The sequence below is a fragment of the Dermacentor andersoni genome, chromosome 7 (genome assembly GCF_023375885.2).
Source record: "Dermacentor andersoni chromosome 7, qqDerAnde1_hic_scaffold, whole genome shotgun sequence".
Lineage (NCBI taxonomy): Eukaryota > Metazoa > Arthropoda > Arachnida > Ixodida > Ixodidae > Dermacentor > Dermacentor andersoni.
In genome coordinates, this window is record NC_092820.1 from 68,822,593 (window position 1) to 68,839,468 (window position 16,876).

Genomic DNA, 16,876 nt, shown 5'->3' on the forward strand with positions numbered 1-16,876 from the left:
CGAGAGGCTATAGGTATCTATCAGTAGCAAGCTTGAGTATGTGTTCTGACCAGGATAAGTTGTTAGTGATTGTTACTCCAAGATAGCGACAAGAATCACCTTGCTCAATACTAACTGAATTGAGGGAATAAGGATATATATAGGTAATCCTTTTCCGAGAAATCTGCATGAATGGACATTTGCGAACGTTTAAAATCATTTGCCGCAAAGTGCACCAATTCTGAATTTTATGCAAGTCATCCTTATTTTGAGACTGATCACTGCTGGAAGCAATTCTTCGACAAAGGACGCAGTCATCTACAAAAAGTCGTATAGTAGAGGAGAGATTACTTGGAAGACCATATTTCAATATCAAAAACAAGAGAGGTCCGGGAACCGGCCCTTGGGGAATGCCTGATATTACGTCGCAAGTTTTAGACTCCTGATTTTCAATAACAGTGAACTGTGAACGATTAGTCAGGAAGCACTCAATCCATGATGCTATTAGAGGGTCCAGGTGAAGTCGGGAAAGTTTTGTCAATAAACGAATATAGGCTACGTGGTCGAAAGCTTTATCGAAATCGACATAAATCACGTCTGTCTGAAAACAAGAATCCAGGTTGAGAAGAATCAGTAAATTCGAACAGTTATGTGTCACCAGACAGGCCTTTCCGGAAACCATGTTGTTTCTAAAAAACTCGAGTTTTTATCAAGGTGGGAAGCGACATTTCAATATATAATGCGCTCTACGAATCTGCAAGCAATGCAGGTGAGTGACATTGGGCGATAATTTGACGGGTCAGAACGTATACCAGATTTGAAAACAGGAACAACTTTACTGATTTTCCAGTGCTCGCGCACAGAACTATCAGTACTCGAGCGTGTAAAATGATTAGCGAAATTTTGCTGGAAACCAATTTAGTACTGTTTCATACCTTTGATGGAATATTATTGGGACTCACGGCACTGAAGACCTTGAGCTCATCAATAAATTTCATAATTCCTTCGGCAGTAATTATTACAGGATCCATTTGGACAAAGCTATAATCAAGTAGGGAGTTTGGTGGAAGTAAGGCTTCCAGAGCAAAAACAGGACTGAAGTAGGAGCTCATGACACCAGATTTCAATTCACGAGGCACCGGGGGTCCATCAGGATAATTTAGAAGAAAGTTGGTGAGTGGTCTGTTTTTCAGCGAAAGCAAGTTCTATAATTTTTTAGGGTTATTGCGGAGCACGTTCAGCAGGTCTTTGAGATTGAATGTCCTTTTTGAACACTTTAATCCATTCCTATACTGGCGTAAGCACTCAAAGTAATTCTGCCATCTATCAGTAGAATTTATTCGTTTAGAATCTCGGAATAGACGCATCTTTCTTTTCGATAATCTCCTAACATCATTTGAGAACCAGGGCCTGCTGACATCATGGTTTATGCGAACTAGTGGTACATGATCGTCTATAAGAGCAGGAATTTTCTGTTTGTATAGTGACAAGTTTTGGTCTACAGACCTAGAATATGCGGATCGGGAGAAGTAGTGATAGAAGCTATCAAATTCCGCATTGATTATTCGCGTATGAACTTGGTCTGAACTTGGTGGCTGGCAGTCGTGATAGAAACGTCAAAAAGAATGAGGTTCTGGTCACTAAGCCCTTTTATGTGCTGCGGCGATTGAATCGTATCAAGATTCGAAACTAGAACAAAGTCGAGAGTGTTAGAGCCACGAGTTGGGACTGTGATTATTTGGTAGAGGTTAAACAAAAGAGCGAGATGTGAGAAATCTTTCGATTGGCGACTCGTTGCAGTAAGAGTAGACCAGCCAATGTCCGGAAAGCTTAAATCCCCACATAACAAAAAATTTGTTTTAGGAAAGCGTGACTGCACATCTAATAGAACAGTCATAAGCTGATAGGCCAATTGATCCCAGTGTCCAATTTTTAAGAGATGAAAACAACTAAGCCGCCACCACGAGAGGGACCGCCTCAACGGAATGTACGGTAATATCTAGACGAAATGCCTTTTCTACGGGTAACCAGGTTTTTTGAAATGCTATGATTGAATGTTGGCTACCGAGGTAATATAAATCAATAGCAATGTAATATGTGCAATGGCGATTCCACTGTAATGTTTTTAGCACACCTAAATTCAGCTAAGAACAGCTGAAAAAACTGCATTGTGTCGAACGCTATCCCCCCAAAAGATCTTTTTTTATAAATATTCTCCTTCTGTCACTTTTTTCGTCTTCATGTTGTGCCAATGTAGATCCCCGCTCTTCAGGAGATGCGTGTCGTTTCGGAGCACTGGGGTCAAGCTCCACCTGTGTTTCTTGCGAGCCGCAATCTGAGCTACAATCTGATTCCTCTTCTGCACGATACAAAGGAGAGGTCTTGTTATGCAGAATTTTAAAGCTGCCTGGATTCAATGTTTCTGGATCATTCGCATCTGAAGGTATGAGAAGTTTAGAGGCCATGGTTGCGCGGGCAACCACTTGAAGTAGTTCAGTAACTTGTGTGCAAGCCATTTTTGCCAGTGACTCCAAGAAGCTCGAGGCGTGCAGACGTGCTTCGCATCGGCTCCATGATTTCGAATTTTCCAAGAACCCAAAATCTGCTGGTACCACAGGGATCAGCGGAATATCTTTGTAAACATCAAGGGGACTCAGCGGAACCGAACTTCCGTGAGCCAAAGTTTTAAGACCAACGAGATCCCTATTCGTTCGGCCACGCCGACGGTAGGGTTAGCCCTAACGCCGAACGCTAGCGTGCGGGAGCTCCGAGACCCACAAGCAGCCACCGTGTTGATGGTGAGCGTTGGGGGCGACCCAGCCCTCAAAGCTACGGTCGAAGGAAATCCAGGGAGCGTTACCCATCAACCCACTGACACCGAAACCATGGAAGTTGTATCCGAGAGCCACCCGAGACCACTGCCTGACGAGGCCTTGCCCGGGCTGTCTCCCGTCCTCTCGGTGCAGCTCCACAATAAAGAATCCTAGAGGCAAACGGTCGTTTCTCTTCATCGGAAACGCCGTCTGCAAAATCTACAATCCACTGGTGAGCAAGACCCAGTCGGGCAAACCTCGGCATCGACAACCAAGCCGTGAGGGCTAGCTCTAACCCAGGCGCCAACCGCCGAACATCATCACCGTGAGCACCCCTCACGAGGCCATGGAGGCGACCCTCATGAAAATTATGAGCCTCTCCTTTCACTGAAGATCACACCCTGTGAATGTGTATCTATCAACACCAGAGGGCCTGCTTAAAGTTGTCGCACACGGCATCGGTGCAGGCACCGGCGAAGAAGAGCTTATGGCGAATCTTTGTGTCCGCACACATGGAGTCCGCATCGTGCGGGCCCGTATGCTCGGACAATTGCAGACTTCACTTCTTGCTTACTTCTTACAAGAACACATTTGCTCCACTTGGATGGACTCCAGGTGCCTAGATTTGTGTACTTCCACGCAGGGGAGATGCCTTGCCGCGACTACCAGCCGACAAGGCAGTTCTGCTCCATCTGTGGAACCAGCGGACACCAACCAGACGTCTACCCCAACTCAACGGTTCGTGCGTGCAACGTTTGCAACCACCTTAACCCAGATGCAGGACACACTTGTGTTCCGAAATGTGCCCTGTGCAGAGGGGTGCATCTCACGGCTGCAACAGAGTGCCACAACAAGCTCAAGCATAATCCCCCCAGATGAAAGTCTGTCTGCACCACCACACCCAAAAGCCAATGACAGCCCCGCCCACTCACTCAGTCGGCCGAGGCGGCTGATCTTCGCCCGCGATGGTTCAGCTCCGAGCGGGAGCAATGCGACTTCCACTACTCGGAGACTTCGAGCATCGACGTATCCCGGTCCGGTTTCAACCTGAGGCCCAGGTTCCGCTACTGCTCTCGCCCCCTGCCTCACTTTCGGTCGCCCAGACGGCGATCTCGGTTGACGCTCAAGCAAGAACAGGCAGCATTAACCACCGCGGCTTCTTTCGACTCCACACAAGGCCCACACAAGGCCATCATTGACCTACAAACCCATGTCGATGCATCCGCACCAACATGCAAGCCTTCATGAACGCTACACGCGCCCAGTTGGAACAAATAACACAGACTGCAATACAACGCACAGAGGCAGCATAAAACACATGGAAGCCACTGTGGACAGCAAGCTTAAAAACCAGCTTCACTCCTTAAAACTACGAAACACACTACAGAAGAAGGTTTACAAGGCCATATATGTAGCAGGACCAAAGCGAATCGTAACATCAGCGATCATAACATCCACCAATGCCTAAACCATATAGGCAAGTCAAAGAAAACTTAGAAATTTGGCAATGGAACTGCCCTGAGTACCTAAGGAAGAAAGGGCTGCTGACACAACTGATCGCTCATTCTTCAAAGCGACCGGGGGTAATAGCCCTACAAGATCTCGGTACCCGACGAACACTACATGGCTACGAAGAATACCAGGTAAGTCAAGACGACAAGTGGAAGGTAGCCATACTAGTAGACAAAAGCATCACGACCATACAACGGAAACCCATAGACGACGTGGACGTAATACATGTACGTCTCAAAATAGTATACAAAGGCAACCAGAGACAGAGCGTCTTCATCATCAATGTTTACTGCCCCCCCCCCCCCCCAACCAAAGGCGGGCGAACATAGGAAAACTCTTTGGGGACACCCTCTGGCTCACTAACGACAGTCCCCTGGTAACCATATGCGATTTCAACGCTCAGAACACGCTGTGGAGATAGCAGAGGCAGGATTGGAAGGGTCTCCAGCTAGCAACACTAAATGAACAGTGTCACCTCACATTCATCACAGACCCGAACATACAGGTGAGGGAGGGGAACAGCATGACACGCGACACAACTCGCGACCTCGCCTTGATCACTCAAACCACGCGAGCTGAATTGCTCAACACACTCGAAAACTTAGGCAGCGATCACTACATATTAAACATAACATTACAGACTGGACGCCTACGCAGGTAGATTGGCACAGCTAAACTCACTGATTGGCGAAAAATAAGGGAAGCCCAAGAATAGGACGCCGGCACAATCACGAACCTGGAAGACTGGTGCGACAAACTCCGTCGACATAAACAACACCACACAAAGGAAATCACCAGAACGAAAGAGACCCCAGTGGTGAATCCCCGCTTACTACACTTGTGGGATGACAAACGGGGCCTCACCCGCTGCTTGAAAAAAACAGAAATACAACAGGAAAATGAAGACGCGCATAGCACAAATAACAGCGGAAGTAGAAGAATATGCCATGCAACTCGCCTGCACGAACTGGCATAGATTCTGCGACTGCCTCGGTCGCACCCTGGATACGGCCAAGGCGTGGCACATCCTCAAAGCCATCCTGGACCCCACCAAAGGAGAAGGACACAGGGCTCTGGAGCGGTTACTACACACCAACCCAGGTAGCCAACAAGACCTCATCGTCGCCATCAAGACCAAGTGCTATGATGATCCCGCTCCCACACAGCCATGTAGAAGGCCCTATACAGGACAACGCAACGAATTAATGGACGCACCTATCACAGAAAACGAAATGAGACCGATCATCGCAGCTACCACCCGTAACACAGCGGCGGGCACGGAACAGATCACGAACTCCATGATGAGAAATCTGAGCGGCAAGTCTATCTCCGAGCTCACGGCCTTTCTCAACCCACACTGGGAACAAGGTACGGTACCGGCGATGTGGAAATAAGCACGAATAATCATGGTCCCAAACCGGGCAAGAAATTGGCAATTGAAAACCTCAGACCCATCTCGCTCACGTCTTGCCTCGGCAAGGTCTACGAGAAAATTATAAACACGAGACTACAGAGACACTTAGATGATAACTAACACCTGCCGGACACCATGTTCGGTTGCCGCGCAGGTCTGCCCACACAAGATGTGCTACTCCAAGTCAAGGAACAAATTCGCAGCAACGTTTCCCGTAGCGGCGAACACGTTCTCATAGCAATCGACATCAAAGGGGCTTTCGACAACATCAGCCACCAATGAATTCTAGAAGGGCTGCCGAACACCAACTGCGGTGAGCGAACGTACAAGTATGTTCAGAGCTTCCTGAGCCACCGCACGGCGGATCTGCAGATGGGAGAGATCCAGGCTCTAGTGTACCACCCTTCCATAAAGGGCACACCACAAGGTGCTGTCATCTCATCCACGCTGTTCAACGTCACCATGATCAGTCTCGCAAGCAAACTGCACTACGTAGCAGGTCCTCGGCACGTAATGTACGAGATGACATAACACTCAGGACCACAACAGGGTCCCTCGTTGAAAAAGAAGAACGGCTGCAAACTGCAAGAAATCTCATCCAAGAATTCGTCAGCCAAAGGGGACTACAATGCTCTTCCGAGAAATCTGAGCTCCTACGAGTCTGGCGAGACCGGGGTAACCAAACATTCCCCACAGACCCAACAAGAAAACTCGAGGTACGCCTCAATGGGGGCCTCATACCAGAGAAGCCATTGCTCAGGGTGCTAGGCATGTGGCTGCAGTGCTACCAGCGGGCCACACACACCATGATACGCCTCAAAACCAGTGTTAAGGCACTATCACGCATGATCTCCCGCGTAACACCCAAGAACAGAGGCATGAAGGAAAGGGACACCCTCCGACTGGTTAGAAGCGTGGTAGTGAGCAGACTGTGGTGCAGGGGTGGGTCGCTGGAGCGACCCACCCCTGCACGATTGCGGAAGCCGAAAAGCTGGCAATCGCGTTAGCCGTCCGTGAAGGGCTACACGCAAACAAACCACTGACGATACTCGCGGATTCCCAACAGGCCTGCCGCAATTTACTTCAAGGGAGAATTGGAAGACCTGCTCCACAAGTCCTAGCCGAAATACTCAAGGAGGACCCTGAGCACTTCACCACCCACACCTTAATCTGGATACCGGGCCACACTGGCATCTCGGGAAACTTGCAGCCCGACAGAGCAGGTCGAGGATTCGTACATAACCGAGCACTCATCACACTGGCCGCAGAAGACCCGGACCCTGTCGACCTCGAGTATTCAGCCATCGTAAACTACCACAGAGGGCGTCACTTGTGATATCCACCACCCTATCGAAATCTAAGGACAGAGGATGCCACTGCCTGGCGTAGTCTCCAGACAGGCACTTACATGAACCTACACATATTACATCGCATAGACCCCACAGCCTACAGGGACGAATGTCCGTGGTGCGGGGCCATACCAACCCTATACCACATTACGTGGGGGTGCACAATATAAAACATAGAATACCCCAACACGAACACTGCGTCTGAGGGTTCGTGTTGTTCGCGTCTGGGTGTTCGTGACAGCAATGGGAGGCACTGCTATCGAGCTCGGCCCTCGAGGGATAGCTCAAGCTGATACAGAGAGCTGAGAAGATGGCAAGAGCCAGTTTATCTATCTATCTATCTATCTATCTATCTATCTATCTATCTATCTATCTATCTATCTATCTATCTATCTATCTATCTATCTATCTATCTATCTATCTATCTATCTATCTATCTATCTATCTATCTATCTATCTATCTATCTATCTGTCTGTCTGTCTGTCTGTCTGTCTGTCTGTCTGTCTGTCTGTCTGTCTGTCTGTCTCTCTGTCTGTCTGTCTGTCTGTCTGTCTGTCTGTCTGTCCGTCCGTCCGTCCGTCCGTCCGTCCGTCCGTCCGTCCGTCCGTCCGTTTGTCTGTCTGTCTGTCTGTCTGTCTGTCTGTCTGTCTGTCTGTCTGTCTGTCTGTCTGTCTGTCTGTCTGTCTCATAAGCACAAAAAATTTTTCATTGCCTTCTGCAGTGCCCTCCCTAACGCCGAAGCTAAGACATCAGAAAGCCATAGGGCTTCCGTCTTGAGCATCTTCTTCGCTGAATTATTTCCAAAATTTCTAATTCTTGGGCTCGCGTGGAGCAGTATGGTCAGCTGAGTCAGAACTACTGCAGTGATAACGCTGTTGCTGCGATCAACAATCTTCTAATTTTCGGTCTTCTACCCATTTACGCGAGCCAGGAATAGATTGGCAACCCTTAATGCTAAGCCCATTACGCCAACACTTACTGCATTGAAGGCGGCCAGGAAATAGTGATTCAAACCAGTAAATGAATGGCCACGCCTTGATCTCTGTCGGACGAGTTCCTCCAGTGAAGGTAACAATGAGTGATTCTGTAGGGATCTTCTTCTTCTGAGATAAACGAGAAGAAAATACGGACACGGCTATCATCACAGATAACATTTCTAAAAGCTTTGAAGGGTAAAGGCTCGAATCGACCACACTAACATGTCCTTTAACACAAGCTAAGTGAGCAAGAATGAAGAAGCTCTCCGGATGTGAGGTAAACGCTTGATATATTAGAATGTTAGTGGTACAGAGCTGGTCTGGCAGGGAATACCATCGCGACCAAACTGCCGTACTTCCGCAGCCATTTGATAGTGAGGCGTCGCCTTCTGAAGTTCTTCCTGAATGAATGTCGGGTTTTTCATTCAGATTGACTCTTCACGGGGCGGTACCAGTGCCACAGGGATGTTGGTCAGTCCACTTCGCATGAGAAGTTCAATTGAATAATCATGAGATGCAAGAGAAGCCGACCAGGCAGTGTTGGCCTGGCCGGGAGTAGGAAGAGGCATCAATATGCTGTGCCTAGGCCAATCACCGCCCGATATGCAGCCATCCTCCACAAGGGCATACCAAGACAGCAGATAGGGACCTCTCCAATGAAACAGTTTGCAGTGTCGCATGGCGAGGTGAGGATCTGTCGAAGACCCTGGTAGGCCAGTGAACGAGCAACGCTTCCTTTGTTTTGAAAAGGGCTTCTCCAGTGCTTCCAAGGACATCGGAACACAGCGAGAAATCTCCTCATCTCCTGCAGTACCGTGACAGTTCAGCCACAATGGCTGAGTGGTCACAGGTTCTCAGTGGATCAGGAGCGACTGTCGTCGTCGTCTTCCATGGCTGGCTCCTATCCCCCTCATCATGCCAACTTTCCCAACTTACTCTGCGAAGGCACCGAAGGGACTGGACCACTGCCAGTACGTGCGTTAATTTGTGTCTGAAATTGCTTGCCTCATTAGATCGTGAAATAAAAGCACATATCGAGCTACACTAATATTTAGCTTTAATAAGTATCGTAATCGTGGGACATGTTTTTGTATTGTTCTTTTTGCTGTGTGAAAAAGCGTAGCCTTCAACATTACACGGTGACAGCTTTTCTTTCCGGATGTTTACGAAGGCCAGCGATCATAACATTTATATGTCCCTCGTTATATTCAAAGGAATGCCGTAGATTTGTTCCTAAAAAAGGTTCGTTTTAGTGGGCTGCGTCAGTAGAGGATGTGTCGGTGTAGGGAAGAATGTAACGCCACCTCTAACCGCTGCAGCGCCTAGTTTTCCTGCTGAAAGCGTCCGTATGTAGGCGAGGATTAGCAATGGCGCTGGAGCGAGAGATAAAATGGGTGTTGGGGCGAAGGCAACCGCGAGTAATGCAGTTCATTGGAGAAGCTTCAGTGACCACAAAAAATCCTGCAGTATAGGGACAAAAAAGCCCCTTTGAGCGAAAGTGTGCAGTATAGGCGATCTGGGCTGGGGAACTCTAGCAGCTGCAACAGTGGAGACGCTTGTGCCAAATTTAATTAGAGTGAACCAAATGGGCTTGTTGCTAGCGATGCGCAATGCACACTTGTTGGGGGAGCGTTAAGGATGAGATGGGGGATGGGTCGGAGGTGAAGAATTTTGGCAGTTATGTCATGTTTGCGAACTGGTAGTGGATAAATGCTAGAATCAGGGTAATTGCTGGTGCCAGAGTGTTGGAGAATCTAGATTCAAAGCCACCCAGATATGTGGCCTCGTTCTCCGTCCGGACTATGCGGACGGAGAACGATCACTAGTGTTGTTGGAACCGGGAACGTCAGCAGAGCAAGACGTCGCCGCGCTGCTACGTAGAAGGGCAAACTCTTCGTGGATGCGTCGCCGTTTTACGAATTCTATGCAGCGGCGAACTTTGATAACGGCGTCAACCGTCGACAAGTCGCAAATACAAGCAAGCAGAACGCGTCATCGACGATGACATTAAGATGTAACCTTTGGCTCCAACATGCATACGACAGTCCGGCGCCACATAGGCAAGACGCGCATGGAAAGTACGTGAGGCTCTATTGACTTAACAGGCGGATAGATAACTGCATTTTGCGGCAAACGCCGAAGAAATCTCAGCTTTTCTTTAGGTGTATCCCAAGTGTAGAATTAATCTTCATGTGTACGAAACCATATTTGAGGTGCAGCACGTTTGCGACTATCAAAGTAGAGTTCCATCACGTATTGGTGCTAATGCGCTCATATAGGTTAATATAGCTCTCGTAGTCTCCATCACCTTATCCCGAGAATACGTCCGGATTACGGGGGACGGAGAGTGTAAGTTAGATCTTCGGGATGGCAGCAGGTGTTGGAGGTGGTTGGCTCGAGCTCAGGTCTCGAAGAGCCATGATGGAAAGCTCGTGTTACTGCAAAGTTCCGTAAGGAGAAACGGAAGCGCCAACCTGCACAACATATGTTGCGCGGAATGGCGCAGATCAGAAACTATGTGCTAGAATGTTTAGAAGCAACTACGCTTTACTTCCCTAAAAGCCAAGTGCGGCGTCGTTATCGCGTTCACAAAAATGACCTTTTCGTCAGCCGAAATACTGTCCGTGATCATAGAGTCGTGAAATAGCATGCAGTGTCGTTTGACTTGGTTTAGTTGGTGTTGGGTCAAACGAGTGCTATGCTTCCATGCATTTAGACAGGAACTTCGGTTGGAAATGCTTGCCTCGATATTTTACAAAGGTCTTCGAGGAACATCTGGCACGATGTTCTCCCGAGGAGACAGACGTATAAGATTTATTAAGACAAATCGCATGCTTCATTACAATGATGGTCGGTGTGAATTATTCAAACTTAACGCCTTGGAAATGCATACTCAAGAAGGTGGCAGAGCTCATTTCTCAATGGCTGTCGTCGGCAATACAAGTAGCATTAGAGTAATGTAGCGACAGACCGTATTCCTCAAGCGATATTTATTTATAGCACGTAGAACATTCGTTGCTTCGGCTACATGCCAAATACCACGATAACGTGTCACTTTGCTATGACACTCGCTTACCAACGTCGCCCATGGGCACGGAGCACGACGACGACTGCATGACAGCGACGGGGTGATGAAACGACTAAGTAGAAATGAAACTGATTGAATGACAAAGGTGTATAATGAGGACCACGTGATGACAATGAGATGCGAATAGCTAAATTATTTCGATGGTACAACGAAGAACAATCCGACTACGACACACGAGGACTATCATATAACGAAGACTCCATGACAACAGTGGAGTGAATGTGAGAATGATAATGATGGCATGAGATAGACGGCAGAACGACGGCGGTATGAGGGCGAATACATCATTGCATCTGTGTAAGGACGACGCAGTGACGACGGTGGCATGACAGCGATGGCATAAAAACGATTTATTGATGAGAGCATGATTGCGATTGAATGGAGAACAAATAAATACGTCGATGAATCGACAAAGGAGGTATGACGAAGACGGGATGATGACAATGGAAGAACGTTACGTGAAAAAACAAGTTATGGGATTTTACGTGAGAAAACCACGATCTGATTGTGATGCACGCTGCAGTTGGGGGCTCGGGAAATTTGGACCACGCGAGGTTCTTTAACGTGCACCTGTTTCTAAGTACACAGGAGTTTTCGCATTTCGCCGCCATCGTAATGCGGCCGCAGTGGCTGAGATTCGTTTCCGCGACCTCGTGTAGAATGGCCTTACTGATGTGAGGAAGATGGTTAAGCGACATCGTCACGACTACGGCATGAGGCAACGGTGTGTCGACGACTGTGACGACGATGACTCACGACGATGGCATGAAGATAATGTGTTGTGGAAGGTAAAATGACGGCAACGTATGGACCGCGGCAGCATCACGACGACGGTATGACATCGAATGCATAACCACGACGCAATCAAGACGATGAAGTTACCACTCCATGAGAGTAACGGGATAAGGACGAGTGTATGATCACAATAGAGCAACGATGGCTGTATCATGAAGCCCGCATGACGGTGACGGTGTGCCGAAGATGGCATGACGAGAGTAAAGTGATGAAACTAGTGCAAAGACGATAGCACGACCATGATGACATTACGACAACGGTCTGAGGACGAATGCGCAATGGCAATTGCTTGGAGATGACGGCATGACAAAGGCGGCATACCCACGATTGAATGATGATAGCATGATTACAACAGATTGACAAAAAATTGAGTTTGATGTAACGACGAAGGCGGTATTACGACGAAAGCATTACTGCAATGAAATGACGTTAGTGAAGTAATGACAATAATAAAACGACAGCGTGACGACGACGACATGACGAGAGCCGGATGTCAAGTTTCGAGTGGCGACGATGTAACCATCAAGACGCCATCGCGACCACGAACACATACCTAGCAGTCCAATCAATTACAAAACTCTGACCACAGGGTCGGACTAGAAGGCAGGACAGTGACAACATGACCAGAGTCAGATTAGGAAGCTGGAGCGGCGAAGGCTGAACGACGATGCTGTCATTACGACGACTGTGAGACAAGGAATGCATGACGAGTGCATGACGACGACGCAGTGTGGAGAGTTGGATGACAAAGCTAGAATGACGACGATGCAACGACCACGACGGCTTCACAACCGCGTAACCATACTTAGGGATCAAGCTATTGCTTTGAATTAGCTAGCGCAAGACAGAGGTGATTGGGAATCGCTGGGAGAGATATTTATCCCACAGTGGACAATAAAGATACGTTACTAATGATTATGACGACGATGAATGGCTGGGAAGAGGAGACCTAACATGCGTTGTGCCGAATGCGAGCATCTCTTCTCCTTGGCTGAAACGTGGTTTGGGTGGGTAAGCAAAGCCAAGGGAGAGGATTTTGACAGTAGGATGTGTGGTGGGCTCGCGAATAGACCATGTAAAGAAGATAAGCTAGTGTAGAAGGTCAAAAAGCTAGAAGGCGATGTTAAACATGAGAAGAAGTAGACGAAGGTTGTAAAATACAAGCTCTTCAAATAAGAAAAAGATTTGAGCGCTGGCATATCATTAAACAATGTCGGGCGCATAGATGATCACACTGCAACGAGCGCTACTGGCAAAGCATGAAATTGGCCTCAAAAGGACACAGCCCCTCAGGGATGCAGTGAGGCACGATTCAGTAATAGTCCCCGGGACGGGGATGGTGTGGTGTAACCACCGGTGTGTCGGAAGCCGAAATAGACAACAAGAAGAGTGCGGAGGGGGCGCAGTCCATCCCGGCTCTATGTCGAAAGTCAAAGGGCAAGAAGGAGAAACGACGTCTACTTCTATTTGTTGGGCACCCGAACATGCGCAAGCCAGAAATTTTCGCATGAGAGAAAATAGGCCCGGACGAGCGAGTGCTGATTAGCAGCGCTTTCGGACAAACCCGTCAGCGAAGTCGCGGCAAATGCCAAGCAATACGTGTGGATGGATAGATGGTTGGATGGGTCGTGCTAAGTGCGGCTCCTGTTAGACTGTCTGGTGGTTTACTAGGCTCTTGTTATTACATTGTCTAATGTCCGACCTATCATTTTTCAAAGAAAACGAAAACACACACGCCAATAATTCCGAGTATCAAACTTTTTGAACCTCTACTGATGCGAACTTCGCTTTTGTACACCTTCGCTTTTGGTGGTCTCACTTCCTTTCTGCCACCAACGCTCCAATAACCTCTTACTAATCTCTATTACAGACTTGTTTACTTTCCTCCTGCTGTGCCTCAACAGTAGGGCTTCAAGGAACCCAATAGTGGGGTGTAAATCTGGACATTCGAATAAGCGCTTTTTTATCGTTTTCCTCACCTTACCGCCGCAAGCACACCTTCTCCCTTGGTTTGCCCCGCTTTACAATCACGCGTTATAAGGTATCCTGATCTTTCTTCGAAAACTAAGCAGCTTCCCTGTGACTTATCATAAATTGCCTGTATCCTGATTTGACTTTTTTCTCTTACTTAGTTAATTATGACAAATTTCTTTTCCATTGCGGCCAACCGTGATATTGTCTCAGCCTCTCTGAGTGGTTTTCCTTCACAAATGCCTCAATGTTGCCGCAGCCCATTTATTTTCTTCCATATTCCTCAGCCGGTGCTCAAATTCAACTTTTCTCTGAAGTTCCCTCCCAAACATGTCCAGCTCATACCAACCTGCATAGCTCCGTTTGCAGTCGTCCCGTAAGCGTCCACTGCGAGGCGCATCACTCACCTTTGGTTGCCATCGACTGCGGATTGTACCCCCGACTTCAAGTAACCACCGCATTTCAAAATGTAAGTCATGGAACCTTTACACCTTTCCAGATACACCGCATTACCTCGTACCTATTGTATCTCCATGGCGCTTTGTGTTTCATTATGGCTGTATTTCTGTTCCCCTTTAGTATTGTTGTTCTTTTCCAGTTTTTCTATACTCTAATGCCTTTGTTTATGTATACACAGTTGTGTTTGTATTCTTCTAGCCGATGCATTACCTTCACCTGAATTGACACTGCATGTTCACTGTTTTCTTTTGATACCATAAAAAGTCACTTCTAACGCCGAAGTTTTGTTACAAAACTTCACAGTCCCGTGCATTTTTTTTTGTGTAGGATTCAATGAAGAAGCGGTATCTTCTGGTGTTAATGTGAGGAGTATTTGACGTATTGCAGGTGCGGCGGCAGGTGGGGAGTAGGGGCAAAGCAAATAGCTGGAGGATTTAACGAACTCGGGAATGTCTCCGTAGATGTGGATGAAACTTAAAGGGCACTGGAAATTGAAAGGGCAGTGCACGGGCTAAGCAGAAATATCTCGACGCTGCCTAAAGCAATGAACTTTACGGTCGTTGACGTCAAGCGGGAAACGAACCGAGCGGGCCGCGACGGCGCTTTTGTGTGCGACGGGATACATTTGAGCGAGCAGACATATGAAAACATGTGACGTCAATTCGCTGCGCGAGCAGCAGCTTCTTTCGGTGGGTGAGATGCATTCAAGAAGGCAGATAAAGAACATAATGTGGCGACACTTCAGCAATGAGCATAATCGGAGCTCAAAGAGTTTAGAAAAGACGCATAAAGGATAATTATAGATACCGTAAGGTATTGTACATAAATATTTAAAGTGATCGCAGTGAAAAGAAATGGGATAAATGGCTAGAAATTCCAACGCAGCTGAATCACATTTCATTCTGGCGTTTCAGGCGCCAAAACTCTGGTCTGTCTTTGAGGAACGCTGTAGGTGGGGAGGGGGTTCGGTGTTTAGTTAGACCACCTGGAGTTCTTCAACGTGTTCTCAAAGTACGGTACACGGGCGCATTGAATTTGGCCGCCATCGAAATGCGGCTGCCGCGGCCGGGATTTAATCGCAAGGTTGCTTGCTTATCGGCGCAGCACCGCGTCTGCTAAGCCACCACGGCGCGTAACGCAGCTGAATGGCGAATACGTTAGATTGTACGCCTTCATCTAAACACACGTACAATATTTTGAGCAGCCGCCTGGTAATCATAATTTGGCATGAGAAGGGTGCAGCAGAATTAATAGGTCAAGGAAAAGTCGCCGTAATATGGCGGAATACGTAAAGCTGCTCTCTGATGGAAAGCGGGAATTCATGTTCTGCGGTCCCTGACAGAGTAAAACTTTCAAATTTTCGCAGATTCCACGATCGCGAACATTACAATATTTACATCTCACGTTTAAAACGCGGGTGGTACGCTGACACTAATGTAGTATTAAAATGCGTTTCGTGTCCAGCAGATAACTTTTTGTTTTGGCCGCGATTTGGCTGACGCTAACAAATTTGCTTCCATAGTACAGTGGACGCATATAGCGTAGAATTAACGTTTTAGAAGTTGTCGTTCAATAATGCCAAAGCAATTTGCGGCCGGAAAACTATAGCTGCTTAATACGCGGCCAAAACAAAAAGTTATCTGCTGGACACGAAACGCATTTCAATACTACATTAGTATCAGCGTACCACCCGCGTTTTGGCTGACGCTAACACATTTGCTTCCATAGTACAGTTGACGCATATGGTGTAGAATTAACGTTTTAGAAGTTGTCGTTAAAAAATGCTAACGCAATTTGCGACCGGAAAACTATAGCTGCTTAATGCCCTGATAAGGTATAGGACAAAACGATGCGAATAAATATGGCACCGCTGCAAATAAATGAAGGAACTGTGTTCATCATGATACATATCCTGAATTTGAAAGCTAAGACTGATAAAGTGCACGTTTTGCCCTAAAACAGTCTTGCATAAGCAGAGACACCGTCTGCGCGTTTCAGAAATTTACAAACGGTTTGGCTGCGCATACTCGAGAACAATATCCGAAAGCACATTTTCTTGGATCAAATTAGCCATTTTCTTTAACCAAGTTTTCATTGGTGGGCCCTCGTTTGACCAGTTGCTAATTAAACGCTCTCCAGTTACTATGTCGTTGTTGAACTGTTCTTTTATTTCACACATAATACGCACGGTCATGCGCACTGGGTTGAATAATGCATGCATAGGTACTCCTCGGGCAAGGTCGAGAAGCACTTGCGCAAAGCACTTGCGCAAAGATCGTTCTTTGGTTTCGCGCCCTACTGCCCGGTTTAGTAGAGCAGCGTTCGCACTTGCATGAAGGGTACGGGCAAGGAAATCATGCGCTCCACTGTACTGTTGAGCGGTGGGAGGTTCAGAGGCTTCGGTGGATATTTATACACGTTGCACACAGAGTACAAAGGCACTTTAGTTTAGACGAGCGGTGACTTACGCCTTCTGCATAATTAAACGAAGAGAATCCTTCCATGTTGAGTAAGACCA